The 22,551-nt window shown below is 39.7% G+C and overlaps 1 long non-coding RNA gene across 4 annotated transcripts in view; it reads left to right on the top strand.

Annotated features, from left to right (window-relative positions):
- Positions 1-2,927: 2,927 nt before the first annotated feature.
- LOC117803746 overlaps positions 2,928-22,551 on the top strand; it is a 96,549-nt gene continuing 76,925 nt past the window's right edge. For all 4 annotated transcript variants that reach the window (XR_004627791.1, XR_004627789.1, XR_004627790.1 and 1 more), the window contains exons 1-3: positions 2,928-3,028; positions 16,595-16,789; positions 21,137-21,294. This is a non-coding gene — a long non-coding RNA (uncharacterized LOC117803746). The remainder of the gene's footprint in view (positions 3,029-16,594; positions 16,790-21,136; positions 21,295-22,551) is intronic.

Genomic DNA, 22,551 nt, shown 5'->3' with positions numbered 1-22,551 from the left:
GTGTGTGTCTCTGAGCTCCATGAGGGCCCACATACCCATCTGGCTCATGGGATGTTCTGTGAGTATCTCCTGAAGGAATAGATTGAACTTTGTTTTGGTTTGAGCACATAGAACATTCAAAAAGGAATGGACCATGATTGCATCAAGGCCCTTCTTGCCTGACCCAGAAGGCAGAGAAGAGAAAGCACTTGACAGTGGAGGCCTTCCTGTTCTTACTAGAGAAAATGATAGAATGGGATGGAAGAGGAGAAGATGGTGTTTCCAGGGAAGTTTTTAAAAATTCTTCTGTTCACTGTATCATGGTTGCTTTCGTAGACCAAGTAAATATTCACCAAGTACCCACCACGAGCCGCAGACTGTGGAAGGCGCTGGAAATACACTGAGGTACAAGATAGTCAGGATTCCTGGTCATACATGGTAATAGTCCTCTGTCCTTTCTTACACAAGATAGATTGTGTCCTCCTGTGATCTGGTCTCCTTTAAGGCATATTTCTCTAGATTTAACTATACCAAGTGCAACATGACTGAATCTTGCATTTGGTCTTCAGAGCCTACAGCTGTCTCTGGGTGGCACTGGCCCAAAGGACCAACTATTTTGAATGTGTCACATCACCAGGTATAGGAATCATTATCGTTTGACAGATGTTAATTTGTCCACATTCTTCTCCTCCAAACTACAAGCAGAATAAGAAATAATTACTCCATCTTTGGAGCTTTAGGACTAATGTGAACATTGGAGTAATTGTGGAAGGCTTGCTTTTATTACCCGGGAGCTATTTGTTTGCAGCTTGGCATCCCTGGTTTGTGTTCTTGGGGGATTCAGGGTGTTCTTTCGTGATTAGGACTCATTGTGTTTATGATACATACTCACTCACGTTTTTCAAAATGGATATGGTGCATGAATTGGGCTGGATTTAGTCGTTTCTTTTTTCTTTCCAGGTGAGCTTAAAAATCTGAAGAGGGGAAACCCCACAGCCAAACAGGAGCATTAGATGCGTGCCACCCCCCCTCCTTTATTCATTTCTAACTAATGCTTTTCATCTCGGAGAGTACATGAATATGTAAGTGCAAGCAGGGCTTATTGTGAACTCGGAACAAAGGGTAGTGCTGTAGATTTCAATGTGTTTGGACCATAATGTGCTGCTTTCTTGATAATGGGCCCTTGGCATTGAAATGAAAAGCAAACATATCATTAAGAAGGCGCTCCATAAAAACTGTCTGTCATATATCTTAAGCTTCATTAGTTTAGATTAATGACTTACTTGATATACATGACAATAGGTGAAGCAAATCTTTGTTTATTTATTGACAATTAAATGTGGCGGCAACATCCATAAACAGGCTTCCCTCTGATTAGTTCCATGTTTTAAAGTAACTTCGTGTTATAAGACTTGTTAACTACAGTATCATTTTATTGAGCTCTGCACGGTGAGTGATGCGATCGACATTGAAAGACATCAATATTGCTGCCATTCCCAGCAGCCACTGGAGCATTGTGCTCACAGATTGGAGTTGATATCTCATTGTACAAATTCAGGGACCCAGAAAATGTCCAGTTATTGAGCCTCTGCCCTGTGAGGACAATGTTCTATTCATGGAATCTGGGTGCAAGGGCATAGCCTGAAACCTGAATGAAGGATACGATTCAAATTCCCTTCACGGTTTTGCTGAGGACCTCCCTGAAATTCAGTGTTGGGAAAGCACAGAGCTTTTCTCAGAGCATCCTACTGGAGAATAATGCTTCCTGATGCCGTGCAAGGGAGTGCATAAATAAATATAGCACATTCTAATTAGGAGGCTGCTATGGACAGGACAATCTTACCTTTCACGAAGATGCTGATGTGTCTGTATTATGTTGATTCTGTTGATATAAGAAAGCTTCCAAGAACACCTCTCCCAGACATACCATTTTAGAAGAAATTGGGAAGGCAGGGGAGAGAGAAGAGGAAAAAAGGGGAGAAGGGCAATGTGGCATAAAATTTATCTGCATGCTAGTCTCTCTGAAATATTTGTGGTTTGCCTTTCCATGAATTCCAAAGTTGGAGGCTGTCAGGGATAATCAGCCTTTCCCATCACGGACACCCTGTGGTTCTCCTTAATAGCTCCCTTTTATGTGCCGTCAGCCCTCCAAAATATATTTAGAAAAGACTTATTTAGAAGGAGGCATAAAATAAAATCCATGTTGCGGTTGAGTATTACAAATGATTTCTGGACTCCATTCTGTGCTATTAGGCTCTCTGTAGAATTTTCATACAAAGTAAAAAATAAACTCTCAGCCAGCTTGAAAGAGAACTCGTTTGACGAAAGAAACCAGCTTATTGTACAAAAGCCACTCACAACATCGTGTGAAGGCAGATCTCCCACCACATGGGAGTTCAAACATTTTTGCTTTACTTGGGAAATACTGGCCCCCAAATCCACACCTAGTGATCTTTCCTATAGAATATCCTGAGGAGAGTCCGAATGCCAAGGAGAGGCTGATGTTCACCTAAGTATTATCTGATTTTACCTACAGCCCCTTTATTTAGCTCATGCACAGACCTTGTCCTAAGATGACTTGGCAATTATTTTGTTCATAAGTGCTGCTAACGTTTCATTTGTTTGTTATGTAAGATCAATGCCTATGGGTAGAGGAGTAACAAAATGCTGCTCCTTGAATTACGCTTTTCCTTTTCTCCTCATTAACTAAGCCATTCCCCCCTTTCCTCCCCCAGTGCCCCAGTCTTTATTAGAGCCTTGTCAATTGTCACTTCTTCTCCTGGGAAGAGCAAAGGGTCTTCAGATGGCAGCATGTTGGGAATAATACAAACGTGCCCTCATATCATATCTGTCTATGGAGTTTGTCCTTTGGGACGGTGCTCACCCCTCCCAGATGAGCAAGGCCCAGATGCTGAGGTCTGGGTGTGGGGACTTCCTGCAGGGGCCCTGGGGATTAAAAAAATAACCTTTATCTGTGTCCTGGCTGCTGCCTCTTCTTTCTTCTTCCTGTGTTTGAAGACTTGAAAGTCCTGGTGGAAACACTGATGTGGTGAGTTTTGGATTTCTCCAGTACATCCATGCTAAAGCTTCCATTGAGTCCTTCGGAAAGTTCTCACATGAGTAAACTTTGTCATCAGTTAGCCATGAAGAGCCCCTGAGTGACCAGCCACTTGTTCCTCTCCATGGCAGGTCACATCCTTATTTTTAAAAAGACACTTTTCTAGTATAGGAAAATCTGTTTCTGTTTGGAAAGAGAAAAATAGATGGACAGAATTTTCCTAAGGAAGATGTGCCCTCTCTCGGTGAAAATTTCATGGGTTCATTTAACTGCACGCTGAGACTTTTTCTTCCTTGTGATTTTGGAAACATGTTTTGAATTTCTGTTTTGATATTGTTTCATTATCTTTTATGAAGAAATAACAGTCTTCATAGATTTATCTGTGGCTTATATCTTTGGTTCATGTTTATGAACTAGGTTTTTTTTTTTAATAACTGGGAGCTGTTAGATTGTAATATACATCTGAAATGATGTAAGAAAACTGGTCGAAAGATAAATTGACTAAAGCGTGTTTTATTATTTGACAATGGTGCTGAAGCTGACACAGAATTATGTAAAAGAAATCAGTATGATAGGTTTTGGTATGAGACCAGTAGCAGCTGAGCTCTCACAAAGCACGATCCTTACCAAACTACAAAATTAAATGTAAAACTTCTGCACTTTCAAGATAGTAAATGATTTTTTAAAAAAAAACAAGCAAATGAACATGCTAAACTTTCCTAATGCCAGATTAAACCGAAGCTGTAAATGGAGAAAATTATTGTATTTGTCCACGTTTCATCAACTCTGCCTCATTAGGCTTAATTTACCTACTAGGAGGAGATATTCACAGGCTAGCTTGGAGCTCCCAAAGCACTAGTTCTTTCCCTAAAATGCTTTGCTTATTTTATTTTATTTTTTTGCTCTCCTTTGTTCACAAGACTCAGCCTTTCTTTCAAAATTGCACCCTCTCTTCTCTGTTGCAGTGTTCTGAGGATCCGAATACAAATGATCATTTACAAATTGAAGGTTAACACAGAAATGCATTGTACTTGTGATTTGATGAGTAAAAACAAATCACAAAATAAGAACAAATAGCGGTATTATCCCATGGGAACGAGCCTTGTGTATTGATCTATGATTTCCCAGCTTGAAATGTGCCACTATTGTAGTTCCTCTTGATTATGAGGCTTTTTTATCACTTCCCCTGGTTGATTCAACTTGAGTGCTTCTGACATTTGCAAAGTTCCTCACATATTCTGCTGAGCAGCAGGGGAAACTTTGTTAATGAAGAAATAACAAGCTGAAGATTTGAATAAATATTTAGCTGATTGAAAGGAGGTATACAGTTAATTTTTTTTTTTTTAATGCTGACAACTGAGGAAACTCACCGACATGCTTTACTTGTGTTAGCTAAAAATGGGGTCTAGTAGATTCTTTACTGCACCACAGGGCACTTTCATTTCCTGATTCTATTATAAACTAAGTGGCCACCTGAACCTGCCAATGAACTTGTTCTATTGTGTTTTTCTATTTTTAATCCTGAAAGAGTAAACACATTTCTCCTCAGATGTGTTACAGAGCACCATACATTGGAGAGATTTATGAAGGTGCCATTGGGTTATTACAGACCATTCATTTATAAATAAGTGTTCTGAGAGGAAACTGTGAATGATAGCAGCATTTCCATCATTTCACAAATCTATATTATAAAAGTGGGTAGGTATTTTTTTTTAATACTTGCTACAATGGTATGGGAACAATCTGGATTTTGTGCCTTTTTAGGCTGTGTGTTCAGCCCTAATGCATGATTAAAGTTCTGGTCTCATAACCAAGGTGGTGTTGTATGAGATTCAGCGGCAGCTGTGAGAAGGAGCAGAATGGTTCCATCAGGCTTCAAGGATTAATTTCGAGAGCTCCATGAGTGTGGTTGAGCTCTTTAAGGAGTGGTTGCCGGTGGACACAGACACCTGGTGGAAACTCCTGTTTCCTCCCACAGTCTCCCCGTAGCTTCTGTCCCCTGGGAGAGAGCTTCCTGTGTCCGTTTCTCAGACATGTACCTATGTTGGCAGAGCAGTTTTGGCACACATGATTCAGGATCCTGATCTGAGAATGTCTGAAGCTATCTCCCAAAAAACGCTCCACCTATCAAAATCTTTGAAAAAGACTCTTCGTTGAACAGACGTATTGGGTGAAGGTGAGGAAGAAACAAGTGCGTTTGGCATGAGTGTTACTGAGTAAATATGTCTGCTTCCATGTGTGACAGAACATTCAGAATCATGACACTTAAGGTTGGCTGGTAGTCTAGGAACCCCCAAAGATGCCAAAGTGCCTTCTAAAATATGATGGAAAAGTCTTCAATTGTTGGAAGGTTTTTTTTTTTTTTTTTTTTTTTTTTTGGCCNTTGAGCCAAAATTGGCTTCTCACTTTTACCAAGACCCTAGTTCTGTGTTTCGGGCCAGACAAAAGGTAATCCTCTTATCTGGCTTACCACCTCTACTGATCCTTGAAAGTAGCCGTGATGCTATGCTCCTCTCTTATAGACTAAATATCTATTAGTTTCTCTGGATCAGTGTTTCTCTTTAACTTCACTCGCATGAGATTCATCGGGGGAGATTAAAATGCAGGTGGATTTTCCAGAACATTAGATTCAGTAGGTCTGTGTTACGGTCCAGAAATCTACTCATCCAGGAAATAGAGGTATTGTTATTATTCACGTTTTATAAATGAGGAGACTGAGGGAAAGACAGTGAGTAATTTGCCCAGGGTCCCCTTGCTAGTAAGTGGCAGGGCCAGGATTTGAACTTCAGAATTTAAACAGTGGTTTTCACTGCCACCATTATAGCAGATAGTAAAGGATCTTGTATTATAGAGAAAGAACTTAGGACTTATTCACCTATGACTGGTACTGATACAGTAATAATTACAAATAGTACCAGTAAAGTAATAGTTATTCTTTACTATACTGAATATTTGTGTCCACTGTGGTACCCACTAAGGTGGCACTTAACAAAGTTTTTTGGAGCACAAATTCTGCAGAATTTAAAATTTTGTCAAAGATAAGAATAAAAATGAACAAACAAAAAGGAGAGATTTAATCTTTAAATAAATCTGTGGAATAGTCCTTTAAAAAAGTTAAGCAGATTTCTTAACTGCAGTACTTATCAGAGTCTTTAATATGTTAACACCCATTTTTATACTCAGGAACATAATATATTATGTGGGTTTCTCAAATGTACTTGGCAAATGAAGTTTTCTCTCTCTCTCTTCCTTCCCTTTTTAAGGAATATCTCCTGAGGAAAGTATCTCAGAAAATTTATTAGGGAATGACCTACTAAGGTATGCATTGAACATTTGAACACATAATATCAACCATAACTTCTGGTCACCTATCTAGTTATTTAACCCCCAGTAGGTCTCCTACAAAGGTTGTTAGAACAGCAACATTGAAGTAGTCATGGCTTTGGAGTCTTTATTTATTTATTTATTTAAAATTTTTAAAAAAGATTTTTATTTATTTATTTAGAGTAAGAAAGCACAAGAGAGGGGAAGGTCGTAGGGAGATGCAGACTTCCCACTGAGCGGGGAGCCCAATGTGGACTTGATCCTGGGACTCCAGGATCATGACCTGAGCTGAAGGCAGACGCTTAAGTAACTGAGCCACCCAGGAGCCCTGGAGTTTTTAAAAAGTTACTTTACATAAAAGAGGACACCTAAGCAGCCTTACAGGCCCATGTGACAGACTATACTGAAGTATTCCGGTGCAGGAGAGCTGCAGGATTTGGTAGCATTGTCTGGATAGGAATAAAAGGTCAAGGGGCAGCAGTTTAGATCTAAAGGTGCTGCTGGAGCTCCTAGCACAAGAGTATTAGAACATGGTGCTGGAGTCTGAGACATATGAAAGGTCACCAATGGCCCATAGTAGTGACTGGTTACTGAGAGTGAAGGGAAGGGAGTCTGAAGACTCTAAGACCAAAGGAAAGAAATAATGTTGATAGCAATAGGAAGGTTTTGCAAGTTATACCAGATTCTGGCATAGAGCGAGGAGGGAAGGGAGCAAAGAATAAATGCTCAGTGAGCACTTACTATGTGCTCCATAGTCACTCCCCTTTATCAAAATTGATAAGGAGCTCCAGGGAAATCATTCTATAAAGCAAATAAAAGAAGAATTTCTCTGCTTGAAGGGAACTGGCTGAGTCTTGAGTTCTACATGATTCCCTCTTGACTCTGTGGCCTCTTGGTTAGCTGAGAACCACTGGCATTTCTCATAAACATCATTGATCAATTCTAACCAAACATGTTGAATTTGAGGTGACGGCAAACTATTCAAATGTGAGACGTTTCATTGTGAGTTGTAAATCAAAGAATTGAGTGCTTAAAATAGTTAATGTGGTTCCAAATGCAGAGTTACTTACCAGCTCTTCATGCATTGAACATACATTCAATAAATGCTCAGATAAATACATTTCTTGAGAAAGACTAGTGTGGCCATGTTTTTGGGAACTGGAGTTTTGATATTGACACGAGATATTTAACGTTTAAAGAGACAAAGCTCTTTTGCATATGATACAGTTAATGGGTTGAATATTTCTCCATCCTTATCTAATGAATCACTTAATCCCAGGCTGTAATATAATGAAGGGTATTTTGCCATGGGAGGAAAAACAATCATCATAGAAAAATTGCATTTCCCTCATGAAAATGGAATTTTGAGAGTTTGGCCTACAGGTTTCATAGAAAGAAATGCTATCTATAAAAATTCACATCTTCCGTTTCTCAGACAACGTACTTGTTATCTTAATGCCCAAACAGAAACACAAACTCTTACTGAAGGGTATCAGTAAGTGCCCCTTACCCCATCTTGTTTCTAATTCACTGAAAGTTCAGGAATAACAGCAGCATGTATAAGTTACATTTGTAGAGGGTATGAATTTCCTATGCAAATGAACTTAATAGACTGCCTTAGAGGATGCGAATCCTTGCTGTTCAGTTTTCATCTTGATGCTGGGAAGCAAATTTGCAATTGTTGATGGATACTGTCCTTAGGTTCAATCATCGGCAGATGTTAACTAAACTACAGAAGCATCATTTGGCTGTGGCAACCTGTTAGCCATGGGGATTATCAGATTAAAAATGGAAGTGCACTCATTACTGAATCAACATTATGTGTCAACAGTACTTTCTAGGTCATGCATAATAAATATGAATATCATCTTGGATGAAAAAAATTACAGGCTTTATGCAACACGTAATGTTGAGAAAAAGTTTTGACTTTCATTCTTAATCCTGTTCATAATCTTTGTTAGTGAAAATGTTATATCAGTGTTTTTCTAGTCTTGTGAAGAGGCAATGTTGCTGTAATTCAACAGAACTGAGTCGGTTCTTAAAATAGAGATGTTTGTAGAACAGAGAAGGACAATTCATCAACCTTAATGGAAGTATCCAGTGAGAATATCCAGTTCCCCTTGTTCCAAATTTGTGTTCATAAAACAACCTCTGCTTTTATAATTTGTTTTCCTGGGGAGATTTATCTACCAAGATTGGGTTTGCAAATAGTCTCCATTCGTAAGTCAGGTAAGTCTGTCTTTGTAAACTATTGAATTTATTTCTGGTTGATGAAGTTGTCTTTTGTAAGTTTACTTAGCCCCAGTGTTCCTTTTTAGCTTGATGGATAATGGGTGTCCTTAAAAAGTTTGAATTTGGGGCTCTGCAGTCCTAAGGCCGGAGCCTGGAATTATGCCCTTCTACCGAGGAGTAAAGACCAGAAGGTCTATTTTTCTGACATTGTAAAATCTTGTCAGCACCATTTGTCTTATCTATGACTAAGATGAAATAAGATGTCTGTATATGACATTTCTAATGTAAATCAGAATTGAAGAACTTTCTCATTCTTTGTACCTACTGAATTGTAAATCCTTTTATGGATCTATGGTAGACTGTCCCATTGCTGGCCCTGCCTCTTGATGTTTATGCCCACATGTGGTTCCTCTCATGTTGACCATGGGTTTGGCCACTTGACTTGTGTTGGCCAATAGAACGTTAGCAAGTGAAACGTAAGCAGAATGTTTATAAACGTTTGAACAATGGGTTTTGTTCACTTGGAAAGCTACTTTTTGGAAGCCAGTTGCCATGCCATTAGGGAAGCTTATGCTAGATTTGAATAGTGATAGCCAGGTAGAAGTAACCAGAGGCCCTAGAAGATGACAGTTCACCCTAGAAATTCCAGCCCCAGCCATGGCCCCAGCTGCAAGTGCTACTTGAAAGACCTCACCTCCATCCTGTGAAGCAGCAGCTAAGCCCAGAAGAGCGGCCCAGCTGAATGTACAGGATTGTGATAAATAATACATCGTTATCCTTTCAAGCCGGTAACTTTTGTTGAGCGGGTTGCTGCACAGAGGTAGATGAATGAAATAGGGTTCTTTTGCCATAGCTATAGACACCTTTATCTTAAATAGATCAGTATTAAATATTCAAAGGAAGTGATACCCGGTTTCTGGGGATAGCTTACTGGTAGTACTTATCCAAAGTCCCTTAAGCCCATTTTTTAACCTCTTTCCATACTTGAATGGTATTATACTGCCATCTGGTGGCAAAGACTAATTGTTCTGGATGTTTCGTGGAATCTGTTGAGTTTAGCCAGTAGCATTTGTGAAACTGTTAAAATATGATAATGCACACATAGGCACAGAGAACTCCGGGGACCAAAACGAACAAGGAAAACCATTTTGTGAGGCGAAAGTGCTGGAAATGACCGAGTGCAAGAAGGCTGTGGCCAACCGATGGCTCTTAGCTCCTAATCTCTCCAGAGCTCTGTGGCCAAAATGGTGCCATGGCATGAAGGCTACATTTCATCTCTTTTCTCCTGGGCTAGGAAAGAGAAGGGCTGATACTCAGAGGTGAAAGTTTACTGCCTGCTTCTTTCTTCATCATGTGAGTCTGAAGTGAAACGTTCCTCAGCACTCTCAGGGATTTGCTAAACCTTTTTGATGTGGGCAGAGACTGCCATTAGTGGGGTGGAAAGTGGGTAGGCAGTGGAAAATGAGAGAGTTTTCAGGTGCTGACTTCCTTTGATATCACCAGGCCGGCTTTGCAGTCATCAGCAGGAACCCATACTATCCGGAAGCAAAGCGGAGAAGGCTGCCGCGGAATGACTCAGCAAGCATGGCCACCTGGCTCAGCCCCCCTCACGCCGCCATGGGCTCTCTCCCCTTGCAACTGAGCTGGTTTAGGTTTGGGTCTAGGGTTCTGTCAGTAGGAATACCCATTCCTTTTCATGATTGATTGAAGGGGCCACTCAAATACTTCTGGGGCTTGAAAAAATACACTGTGTAAGAACCATGAATTTCTTTCTAGAGTTAATTTTTTTTGTCAAAGAAAAATAAGTCATTAGTTTTTTGTTGTGTATTTACCACCAAGATATAGCAGCACAACGCTTATTGCAATAAGTAGTGGGTGTTTATTTACGCTCATGCTAGGTCTAGAGAAGAAAAAAAAACTTTCTTCCAAGTAAAATGATTTTATCTGAACTTAGTATGTTGAAGGAAACATCACAGTACTTATTTTATCTTTTCAAGTTGAAGTAAATTTCTCTGAACATAATATATATTACAATAATAGCATCTAGTTAAGATTTCATTATGACATTTCAGTTCAATATAATACACAATCCCTGCCATGTTTTTATAAAACATTACTCGGTATGAGATATTCACATTAACTACAATTGCTGAAATGACTGATGTTTAAATCTGGCGACAGTTTCTATCATTATTAAACTTCATTATAAAATAAAGCATGTGGGTGGAATTGTGGCTTGATGCTTTTGTAATTTGCTCTCTACCTTTTCAATGTACTTTTCAGTTACATCAACTGAATCATTTCATCTTACAGACGTAAAGATGAAGGAAAAGAACAAAAACATGGCCATTAATGGAAGCAGTGCAAATGTGCATAGTTAATGGAAACCATTTTGACATTTTGTATTTGATTCCATGGTGTACCTACTCAAACAATTTCAATGGCATATTAGAACAAAATGCTACATTGTGCTCTTCACTAAGAATGCAAGTAATAGACTTCAAAAATTACCTTTTCACTGAAAGTATTATCTGCTGGAAATGAAGAAATGTTTTACATTATGAGAGGCTAATAGCAGCAAGAGGAAGCAGTGGGCTGGCATGGTAACTCAGGCAGGGGAGAGATTTGACTCTTTACTCTCCAAAACTCATTCTTTCATTTGATAAAGCACAACAACAATATTCTTCAAATTCCTGGGTTCTAATTTTTTACACCTGTTAACTGCATTGTTATTAATCCACGCGAAGGCTTCTGCTGGTGAAGGTGGAGCCCAGATCTCTACTTGCTAAGGCACAGTGACTGCTTTGGAATATGTTAATTTTGCTTTTGAGACACAGACTTGCTTTGTAAAAATAAATAGAAAGTTTAAAAATATCTGACTGAAAGAAAAATGCTCCTTGGCCTTCCATTGTACATACTAATGGGCAGTGTATTTATTGGGAAGAAATACAGATCCTATGGATTTTATGAAAGATGTGATTTATTAGGAGAATTTTGATGTAGGACAGGAATGAAAATGCCTACACATTAAGGAAGTAGCCTCAATTATGAGAGGCGTACACGCAGTCTGTATCTTTCATTAAAGCACTTTCTCACATAGGAATACCTTCTCTGATTTTTATAACGACTTTGTGAAACAAGCATTACTTCCTTCATTTTCCTCACGTGAAAACACACTCAGAGAAAATAGGTGGTTTTCATGAGTTTATACAACTAATAAGGGACATAAGCAGGGAATGAACCTGCCTCTTGAATCTGAGGAAAACACGGAGGTGGGGAGAAAAAAGGGGGAAATAAATCAGTTCTATGAGACCCAAGTGTAAGAAGGCTTTAAGTCAGGGCTGGCCGGGGTTTAACTCTGGATGTTGACACTGATTTAGGGTGGAAGCAAGGCTGGTTGAAGAGATGTCAGAGATAAAACTTGATGATGGCTTTGTTTTCAGCAATATGGATGACATAAATTGACCAGGCACTAAGTGACCTGATATCTGATGGTAGGTTCCGGCAGAATGAAATATCAAGATCTCGCTTCCCGTATCCCTAGCACCTACTCTGCAGCTAACTGTACTGATAAGATAACCCGCACTGCCCAGGGTTGGCACAAGCCCAATGCCAACCTCAGGGTATCTGCCCTCATGCACTGGCAATTTGATGGAAAAGGGGGAGGTGGAATCTAGGTCAGAGCTACAGGGAAACCCAAAGACCTACTTCTGTAAAAGATAGGCTTTGAGGACAGAAGGCAAAAGAGAGGAAGCCTGTTGCAACATCCTTTTCAATACCTTCTATTCTCTCTGTGCATTTTTGCAAGGCAGTTTGCAACACAAGTTTCTCTTTGTCCACTGCAGGCATCAAATGGACACCAACAGTTCAGCGTGTCTCATGATCCTGTTGCTCAAGATAGGGCCTTCTATGAGAATTTACCCTCCTCATGGCTTGTCTAGTAGTTTTAGATTGGTTGGAAGCTTTTCCTTATATAAAGGCTAATAAGAGGCCTGAATGCCAAAAAAAACCCCCAATTTCTGTGTTATTTGAGAGAAGAAAAATGATAAATGTCTACAAATACCCAGGTCGCCAAAAAAAACCACTTTGTTATTTTTTAACATTTATTTATTTATTCTAGAAAGACAGAGAAAGAGTGAGAATGACTGTGGGGGGAGGGGGGCAGAGGAGAGAATCCCAAGCCGACCCCATGCTGAGCACAGTCTGATGTGGGGCTTGATCCCATGACCCTAAGATCATGACCTGAGCTGAAACCGAGAGTAGGACCCTTAACCAACTGAGCCACCCAGGTGCCCCAACCAAAAAAGCATTTCAATATGAAAATAAAAATTAGTCAATTCACTGGTTGTGCTTGTCTTAAACATAAATCAATTCTTATTGTCCTGGGCAATTACTCAGACAATTGAAACAATTGTGTGTGTCTGTCTTGGGGGAAGGGATACATAGTGTGAAAACTTTTTCTTTAAAACTAGCTCCTTCCTTGGCATGGAAAACTTATTCTTCTGGAGCAGTCATCAGGCCCCTTCATGTTGGAAGAGGGCATATGATAATAAGCATTACTGTGCAGAGTATACAGCTGGTGAGGTTCCTTTCTTAAATACCTCCATTTGAGGTTAAATATGTCAGCAGCTAGTGCATATCTCCTAGTTTAGAAGGCATAGTGTTATTTCCTCAGCTCTAATTCATCTCTGCAGATTCTGTTTTTAAAGTGGACCTTTCTGCAGTTCTGAAGTAAAGTTCCTACCTCCAGAGAGGGCAGGCTCTAGTTTCTCTATGAAGAAGCAATCGCCACATTTTCTGGTTGAGGAATTTCTAAAGACCAATTTCCATATAAGAACATCTGCCAGTAGCTGAATTGCTAGTGTTCTTGGGCAAGCAGGGGACTCATCATCAGCCATTTGGATAAGTGGTTTGTCACAGAGGCATTGTGGGGTGTGGGGACAAAGCCAGGGCAGGGGAGTGGTGCCGTTCTGGGAGGGCCAACACAGGGAATTACAAGGGATCAGGAACAGTGTGAGAGATGTCATGTGTCTATGTTGGGGGTGGGGGAAGGAAAGTCCGTGCTCACGGTGGTCTTCAGACACTCAGTCCCAAGCACATTAGATAACAGACAAGGAGGCAGAGACTTAGGGCTGGGATCGGAGTTTTCAGGACACTCAGGGACTCGGCTCTTATTGGCTCACTGTCAGAAAAATACTAAGCCTCAGGTCCTGGTGGGGTTGGACTGATGGGATTTTCTCAGACTAGTAGATTATGGGTGGTCAACACGGTTGACTGTTTTGTAAAATGGGAACCTTGGAAATGTAGAAGGCTGTTGGGCTCTCATACTTAAACATGGAAGGTGAGGGAATGGGTTGGGACAGATTTTTGGCAGGATTTTGACTTGATGGGCACTGTTTACAAGGACAACTACAACGTTTTTAGAGAGTTCTCTTATGGAACAGTTCAGGAGCTGGAGATATAAAAGGGATGTCTGGACCTCAGGTGTCCCAAGTGCAGGGAACAAGTTTTGCTGATTCCTGGGAGGAGGGGGCACATACTGCTTGCCTGATGCCAGGTAGACAGGTGCATAGGCAGAGACAAGTGACCTATTTAAGCATATGCTTCTTTGTGGAAGCTGACAGCAATAATTCTCATGATGGTTGTTATTCAATAAACACACACACACATTTTGGTTGTTCACATAAAGATATTTATGCCAAGAACCTGTGTCACGGTGCATTTACGGCTTACGTTTGGACCATTACTGATGAAGACACTGAAGTGTTCTCTAAAATGAGAAACAGTAATTTTCCAGAGAGAAACAAGAAAAAAAATACACTCTAGAAAAAATCTGCCATCGGATTTCAGAGATTTCTGTCTAAAACTGTATAGTTTTCATCAAGCAGTACTTTAAAGTAGATAAACTGTTGTGACTTAAACCAATAAGCCACGTCTTCAGCTCTAGGCATATGCATTGGAAACTATATACAATGAAGAAAAAACTGGAAAATGGATGATCACCTGATGTGTGAATAAAGACAGACAATGATGCCAGGTGGTGCCTTGGAGCATAATAACGAGAACAGTATGTCAAAGCACAGCAATCAATACCAAAGAAAAATCAACACATATTCAACATTGTCCTTACAGTGTTAAGCTGATTATCCACTTCAAGTAATTGAGGCAGTAAGATGAATGTGTTCAGCAGCCTTTATTTTTCTGTTTTAGAATGCAGAGCTAGGTATAAAGGTTAACTGGTGTCTTATATTGCTTTTCATTCTTTACCTCATAGAATTCCAAAGAGAGAGGTACCTTTTCCAAAGACTGGGTAATGCCTACATAGTTTCTATTATTTTAAAACCATGTTATCAATGTAAAAGAATGTAAGAAGAGCAATTTATGATGTTTTCAGTTGCATACACATATACATTAATACATATAGACAAGCATGAAACATATAGACAAGCTCATATCCATACACTAATACACACCATTTATATCACTTGAAGGCTTCAGGTGCAGGATTTCAGGTGTGTGAAACTTCAAACAGACCCTTTTAGAACAGATATCTCCACCTCTGAGGAGGACGCATTATCTGTGTGGACAGGAGACTTGCACTCCATTTGCTGAGCTAGAAAATGGGCTTGAATAACTCCACATTGAGGAACTTTTCCAGGTCTCCAACAGGATTAGAGAACATCTGTTCTCTTCAACCTTTCTTTTTTTTTTTATTTTATTTTAAAGATTTTATTTATTTACTTGTCAGAAAGAGAGAGCACAAGCAGGGGGAGCGGCAGGCAGAGGGAGAGGGAGAAGCAGGCTCCCCGGTGAGCAGGAAGCCCTACGCAAAACTCCATCCCAGGACCCTGGGATCATGATCTGAGCCAAAGGCAGACGCTTAAAGGACTGAGCCCCCAGGCGTCCCCCCCACCTTGAACCTTTCAAAACAAAATGGTTGTCTTCACTGGTGAAACATTCTGTTACTTTATCACTCTATTTCATCATTATTAATGCTTAAAATCCCTAATGTGCTAGGCTGTGAGCTTTGCTGTTTTTTACTTTCTGGGGAAGCACCCTTCATGAAGGAATATCATGATAACATGATCGTCTCGACGTCTTGTTCACAAACCTGAAGTTTTCAGTCCTTTAACCACCCATAGAAAATCTTTTTGCATCCCTTCTTTTTCAAGACTATAATCTGAATCTTCTCTAAGCCTACGTACGTATCTTAAATCTGCATACCTTAGTACTCTCCTCCTCCTGCAAGGGCCAATTTCGATTTTACCTCCTCAACAGACCAATACCCCGAGAACGGTGAAATTTCTAGTTCTTTTGAACATCTCATAATAGTTCTTCTGTAGCACATGTCAAGCACAGCGTAGAGGTTAATAGCATAGCCTCTGTAGTCAACAGACCTGAATTTGAATCCCGGTTTTATCATTCCCTTTGGACAAGTTGCCTAACGTGTCTACGCTGTATTTTCTCCCTTCGTGCAGATGAATCATTCAAGTCAAGGTACATGATAAGTGTTCCATAAAAATTAGCTTTCATTATTACCACATTTGTATTGTATTTTTGTATAGATTTGTATTGATTTGCATAGATTTCCTTACATATAAATGTTTTATACGTGGTTGTTTCCAAGCAGAACCCCAAATGTGCATGTTACAGGATCAGACACACAATCAATTTAGAGGGCTGTGGGGCTGGCAACGCAAGCATCTATTTTTATAAGGATTCTAGGAGATTCAAGGGAAGGAATGAATGTACCTATGGGTGGTGAAATTCAAGGAGGCAATTTTTAAGCATGCTTTTCCTCAAATGATCCTTCAGTCCAGATCCCCAAGGTTTCTGTCTAAGACATGGGATAAATGAGTTCCATTTAATGGCATATAAAAATAATAGGAGTGTGTCAAGAAAATCTCTAAAATATAATGAAGGCAATGTCAACATGATTTTGTGCCTCAGGCTACAGACTGTGATGTTATTGGGCTGAGAATATTTTTTCATCTGTTTTAGTGAAGTGACTGTTGAAGCAGTCACAGCACAAGTAGAGCAAAGAGGACTGTCTATGGCATAGAGCTGGCCATGAGAAGAGGGGAAAGCCACAGTCATCTCTGGGACACAAGGACCTTGGGTGCTGGACCCCACTTCCTATGCGGTGGTGGTAGTAAACAGGAGAGACTTGAACAGAACTCACAAGGCCACAATAAGGTATGCATGAGCAGCAAACCACACAATTCCCAGAAAAATTCGATGTGCCAGCACAGTTTTGATACCATAGCAGAACCTGAGGATTTCCTGAATTCATTGGGTGAATTATAAGACAGACTGGGATTGCCATGTTCTGCGGAAGGATATCCATCTGGAAAAGACTCTTATTGTGGTGCTACTGTATGGCCTGAGCTAATGAGGCATGAAGCAGAGTGGATTAAACATTTTCCTCACAACTCCTTTGTAGATCCCTTGAGGACAGAACCTTACTCATCTGTGTTAGTCTGCTCAGCTTACTACCAATGACTGTAATAGAATCCCACAGATTGAACAGCTTAAAAACAGAATTTTATTTTCTCACAGTTCTGAAGGCTGGAAGTCCAAGATCAAGGTCCTGGCAGGTTGGCTTCTGGTGAGGAATTTCTTTTTGGCTTGCAGATGGCCACCTTCTCCCTCTGTCCTCACATTGCCTTTCCTCCCTGAGTATGTGCTTCTGGTGTCTCCTTCAGTTTTTATAAGGACACCAGTCCTATTGGATTAAGGCTCCACCCTTATAACCTCATTTGACCTTAATTACCTCCTTAGGAGGCTTATCTCAAAGTGCAGTCACATCGGGGTTAGGGCTTCAACATACGAATTTGGTGGGTGGGGGGCGGAACACAGTTGAGTCCATAACCTTCTGCCCTATGGTCCATCAAAATTCGTGTCTCTCAGGGTGCCTGAGTGGCTCAGCCAGTTAAGTATCTGGCTCTTGATCTCAGCTGAGGTCTTGATCTCAGGGTTGTGAGTTCAAGCCCCGAACTGGGCTCCATGCCCAGCATGGAGCCTACTTAAAAAGAGAGAGAGAGAGAAAAAAAAAATTCATGTCTCTCTTATATGAATAATACATTTACCTTATCCCAACAGCCCCTAAGTCTTAACACATTCCAGCATCAACTTTAAAGTCCAGAGTCATATTTATATATCATCTAAATTCAGTATGGATGAAACCGGAACTATGATTCATCTTGAGGAAAAATTCTTCTCTGGCTGTATACTTGTGAAGCCAGAGAAGTATGTGCTTCCAAAATATAATGGTGGGATGGGCATAGGATAGACAGGCTCATTCCAAAAGGGAGAAACTGGAAATAAGAAATAGATGATGGGTGGGCATCAAGGAGGTCTACAATCTCACAAGGCAAATTCCATTAGATCTAGGACTTAAGAATAATCCTCTTTGGCTCCATGTTCTGCTCTCAAGGCCCACTGGAGTGGTGGTCTTGCCTTCTAGAGCCACTGTGGCAGTGGGGCCTTGCCCTTTTGGTCATGGGTTGCAGCCTTGTCCAAGAGGTCTTTGTTGGGGGTATAGTAGTCCCTTGCCTGCTGAATCCAAGGAGGCGGCCCTATCTTCTGAAACTGAGGAGGACATGGCCTTCCCTGGAGGCCTGTGTGCTCTGGGCCTGTGGTGGAATTGGCAGCCTTGCTGATCCCTGAGTCACCTTCGGGCCATTCATCTCTTTTTTTGAAGGATGCAATATGTTTGCAGCTGGATAGCTCTATTGTCCCATCCTATAGAACCCTAGCAGTCCAAAACTCTTCCTGTCCCCTTAGTCCAAATGGGCAGTGTCTCTGCTAGGAAAATTTCACCTATTCCTGGCTTTTGCTGAGATGACCGATTAAATCCATAGATAATCTCTTGATGGAGTACTTGTCCAGCTGCACCTTTGGGGTTCTGTTCAGAACATGCTTTCTCATTTTTTGGAATATGGATACACTGAGAATTTTCCCAGTCTTCAAGTTCTGGTTCCTTTTTGTTTAATAATTCCTTCAGTTTATCTCTCTCCTCTCACAATTTACTATAAACAGTTAGAAGGAACTAGGCCAAGCCTTTAACACTACCCTTCAAAATCTCATCTGCTAAATATCCAAAGTCGTTACTCATAAGTTCTACCTTTCACAAAACACTAGAACACAATTCAACCAGTTTCCAGCAACATGTTTCACATTTTTGTCACAAACCCTGTCAGAAGCACCTTAAAAGTTCATTTTTTTCTATCAACAGTTTCTTTAAAGCAATGTCGTAAAGCAATGTAGGCTTTTCCCAACATGTACCCCATAACCCTTCCAGTCTGTGCCTATTACCTAGTTTCCAAATCACTTCCATATTTTTAGCTATTTGTTATATCAGCACCCTACTTCTTCATACCTAAATCTGTCTTAGTCTGCTTGGGTTATCCTAACAGAATACCACAGACTGGGTAGCTTAAATAATGGAAATTTATTTTCCCACAGTTCTAGAGGCTGGAAGTCCATGATCTGAAGAAACCAGGTCTGAGGAGAACTTTTTTTTTCCTGGCTTGCCAATGGCTACCTCTCACTGTGCCCTCAGCACCTTTCCTTTATGCATGTGCACTCCTGGTTTCTCTTCTTCTTTTTATAAAGACATCAATCCTTTTGGATTAGGGCCCCACCCTTGTGACCTCATTTCACCTCATACCTCCTTGAAGACCCTATCTCCAAATATAGTTACACTGATATTAGGGCTTCAACATGAGGATTTTTTTGGGGGGGGCATATTTAGTCCATAACATCATTTTTACTTTTTTAAGCACACATTCACTGCAGGGGATACAACTTTATTAATAAGCCTGGCTTGCTACAGCAGACCATCAGAAGAAATGGAGTGGGGGCTGAACATTGAAAGCATGAAGATTAAACTGATCTAAAATAACCCTGGACCCAGCATATTAGAACTCCATCAGTTCTCACCAGAAAAGTCACCCCTATACAACCCAATCTGAATGCACAAAATGTTTATGAAGTCCTTAGAAGATGAAATATTGGGAGCATTTCACTCTTTTAGTGAGCTATTGAGAAAGGTGGTAGGAAGGAACAAAATTAAGGTATGTGTGACTTAAGACAAAGAGTATGAGAAAGTGCGGACTCTAGAAGACCCCAGAAAGATTTACCTGGGCATGTGGTTCTAATTCTCAGTAAATCACGCATCAGCCACAGGATAACAAAAACAGAGAGTGCCAGAAAGTATCATAAAAGCTGAGATGAAATGTAACTTGGTACCCACTGATTTTGATACAGTTTTTTTTTTTTTTATATCCTGGAAAGGTTAATTCTACTTGGTGAGTGTATTTTAAGAAAATAATTCAAAAGTGAAAAAGCTAGTAGATACCATTTCTTTAATGTTTAGTGTCTGGTTTATTGGGTATTAATTAGGGTATAACCACATTATAAACAATTATACAATCTTTAAAAATGATGATTATACATTAGTGCTAATGTAGAAAGTATTGTGTCATCACTATAAGGGAGACAATCCAGAATTAAATATATATATATATCACATGTTTTTGGTTATACACACACACACACAATATTTATATAAATGTATATATAATGTTTATATAAATATATATGAATAAATACCAATTTATATGTAAACTTAAAAATATATATTTTACATAGATGTTATATGTAAATATATAGTATATATACATATATATGTTTTAAAATATCTATACATAAAAAGCAGCTATGTTACATAGCTGAGAAAATCTAGAAAAGAGTATGCCAAAATTAAAAATGATTATCTTTAGGTGGTGAAACTATGAATATTTTTTAAAATATATTTTCTTTCTTTTTCAACATTGCCAATCATGAGCATATATGGCTAAATGTAATAAATATGAAATAAAATTCTTTATCATTCAGAAAATATACACTGCTAAGTTACCCTATCAGATAGTTGTAGGTATTTTATACCTGGCCTGTGAGACAGCCCACTTCCCACACCCTCAGTTGTTGGATCATATTTTGCCCATTTTTGTGTTCCTCCCATGCAAACTGACGGTGCCTGCCATCTTGTTGAATGAATGATACCCTAAGGTATTTTCTGCCTTCAGTATCTTTCTCTTCCTTCCTTCTGCCCCTACTTGCGCTCCTTGCCCGGATTTCTGCAACCAGCTCTAGTATTCTTACAACTCGTTTCCCTTTCTCCTCCTACTTGGGCAGCTTGTGTTGTTTTCTGAATAAGTCATGGAAACTGATTGAATATCCATTTCTTAATTTTTAAAAAAATTTAAAAAAGCGAGAAAAGGGTAAATTGCTCGAGAGACATTAGAATAAAGAGCAAGGGGATTCGACTTATTTCCCTATGAAACGGTAGCACTGGGTGCCTCGCAGACACACCTTCTGGGAAAGCTGTTAAAGATTACAAATCAAAAGAAAGAAAATGAATCATTTCCATGCCTATGGGACAGGAAAGAAGTTACAGATAAGTAACAGATAGTCTCTGAAGAAAAGAAATAAAGTAAATCAAGATTAAAAACTGTGCTTTGTCCCCCTTCTTCACAGAATCCACTCTCGGTTCCTTTATCCTGCTATAATGTGGCACAGGCACTCTGGAATGCTATGAGATGGGAGACAAGAATATGAACAATGAGCTGAATTTTTTCTTGCCTCCTCTAAAATTGGTCTTCAGGAGAGTGAAAAGGAAGGTTTGATTGCTACATGTGAGTATCTCTCCAGAATTCAAACCAAGACTTAACTTCCCTCTAACAACACGAACCTGAAATGAAATAAATCACAGCTTACAGGAGACATTTTTGCTCCTCCTTTTAGAAAAATAATATTATAATTGAGTTCATTGAAATTTGAGGGGCACTTGGGTAAGCTTTAATTGTACACAGGTAACAAACGATAGGGACCTAGATTTTCTAAAATTTTAGCCCCCCAACCCCCACCCCGTGTTGCCTGGAATCCAAGACTAGGAAAGACTATAGAGTTTGCTTTGGAGACTTTGGTGTGGTTGCTATGACAACAAAACTTTAGGGCATTGTTGTCTACATGGAATCGCAAAATGACAGATGGCCCATTATGAAACTGTACATATTTGGAGATGAAAAGAAAATACATCACTCTGAAGTCCGTTCATTGTGCTGTTGCAAAAAAAGTTGGGAAATGATCACTGAGAGGGGTGAGAATAGGTGCCCGGAAATGCAAGGTTAAAATAAAACTTTATTCATCTTGAAACCATGTCCACTGACTTGAAGATTGCTTATAGATTGCTGCCTCTTCCCGCTTATATAGAGAATTCTATCTTATCAGGTATATATTTGGCACCATTCAGTGCAACTTTGAAACTCTCTGTATTATGACTACAGTTAGGAGGCCAAAATGTAACAGATGTAAGGACAACAGGGTAAAACTCTCATGAAATGACCACTGGGAAAGTGTGGGTCCCCTCCCCATCCTTGGGTGCTCTTTGCAGTATGCTGGGTGATATGGATGATCGAATGGCCAGAAAGTCTGGGTGTTTTTCCTTGAAGGTCGGTATAAGATATAACCTATTGGGATTACAGGTCAAATGGAATAATATCAAACTTCAGACACATGATGTGAAGTTCTGAGCCAGGTCTTGAAAATCATTATTGCAGATTCAGAAGATAAGTTTAGGAACTTAGTGTAAAAGGCTTAGCGATTTTGGTTAAGCTGGTAAGCTCAGTAGGGGCAAACATTGATAAATCTGCCAAAGGATACTGTTTATTACCAAAATCTTGATACCTAGTTAAGGAAAATGATAGTCTTGTAATTCAGTGCTCATTTTTCAGAACATCCATAGAGGTGTACTTACCTGTCTTCAATCTATCTATCTATCTATCTATCTATCTATCTATCTATCTATCTATCATCTATCTATCTATCATCTATCTATCATCCATCTATCCATACATGCATCAATCTTCATCTATTTATAAATGACTGAAACT

The sequence above is a fragment of the Ailuropoda melanoleuca genome, chromosome 9 (genome assembly GCF_002007445.2).
Source record: "Ailuropoda melanoleuca isolate Jingjing chromosome 9, ASM200744v2, whole genome shotgun sequence".
Lineage (NCBI taxonomy): Eukaryota > Metazoa > Chordata > Mammalia > Carnivora > Ursidae > Ailuropoda > Ailuropoda melanoleuca.
The sequence above is the reverse complement of the archived record's forward strand: the minus strand, read 5'-3'. Positions and strand labels throughout refer to the sequence as shown.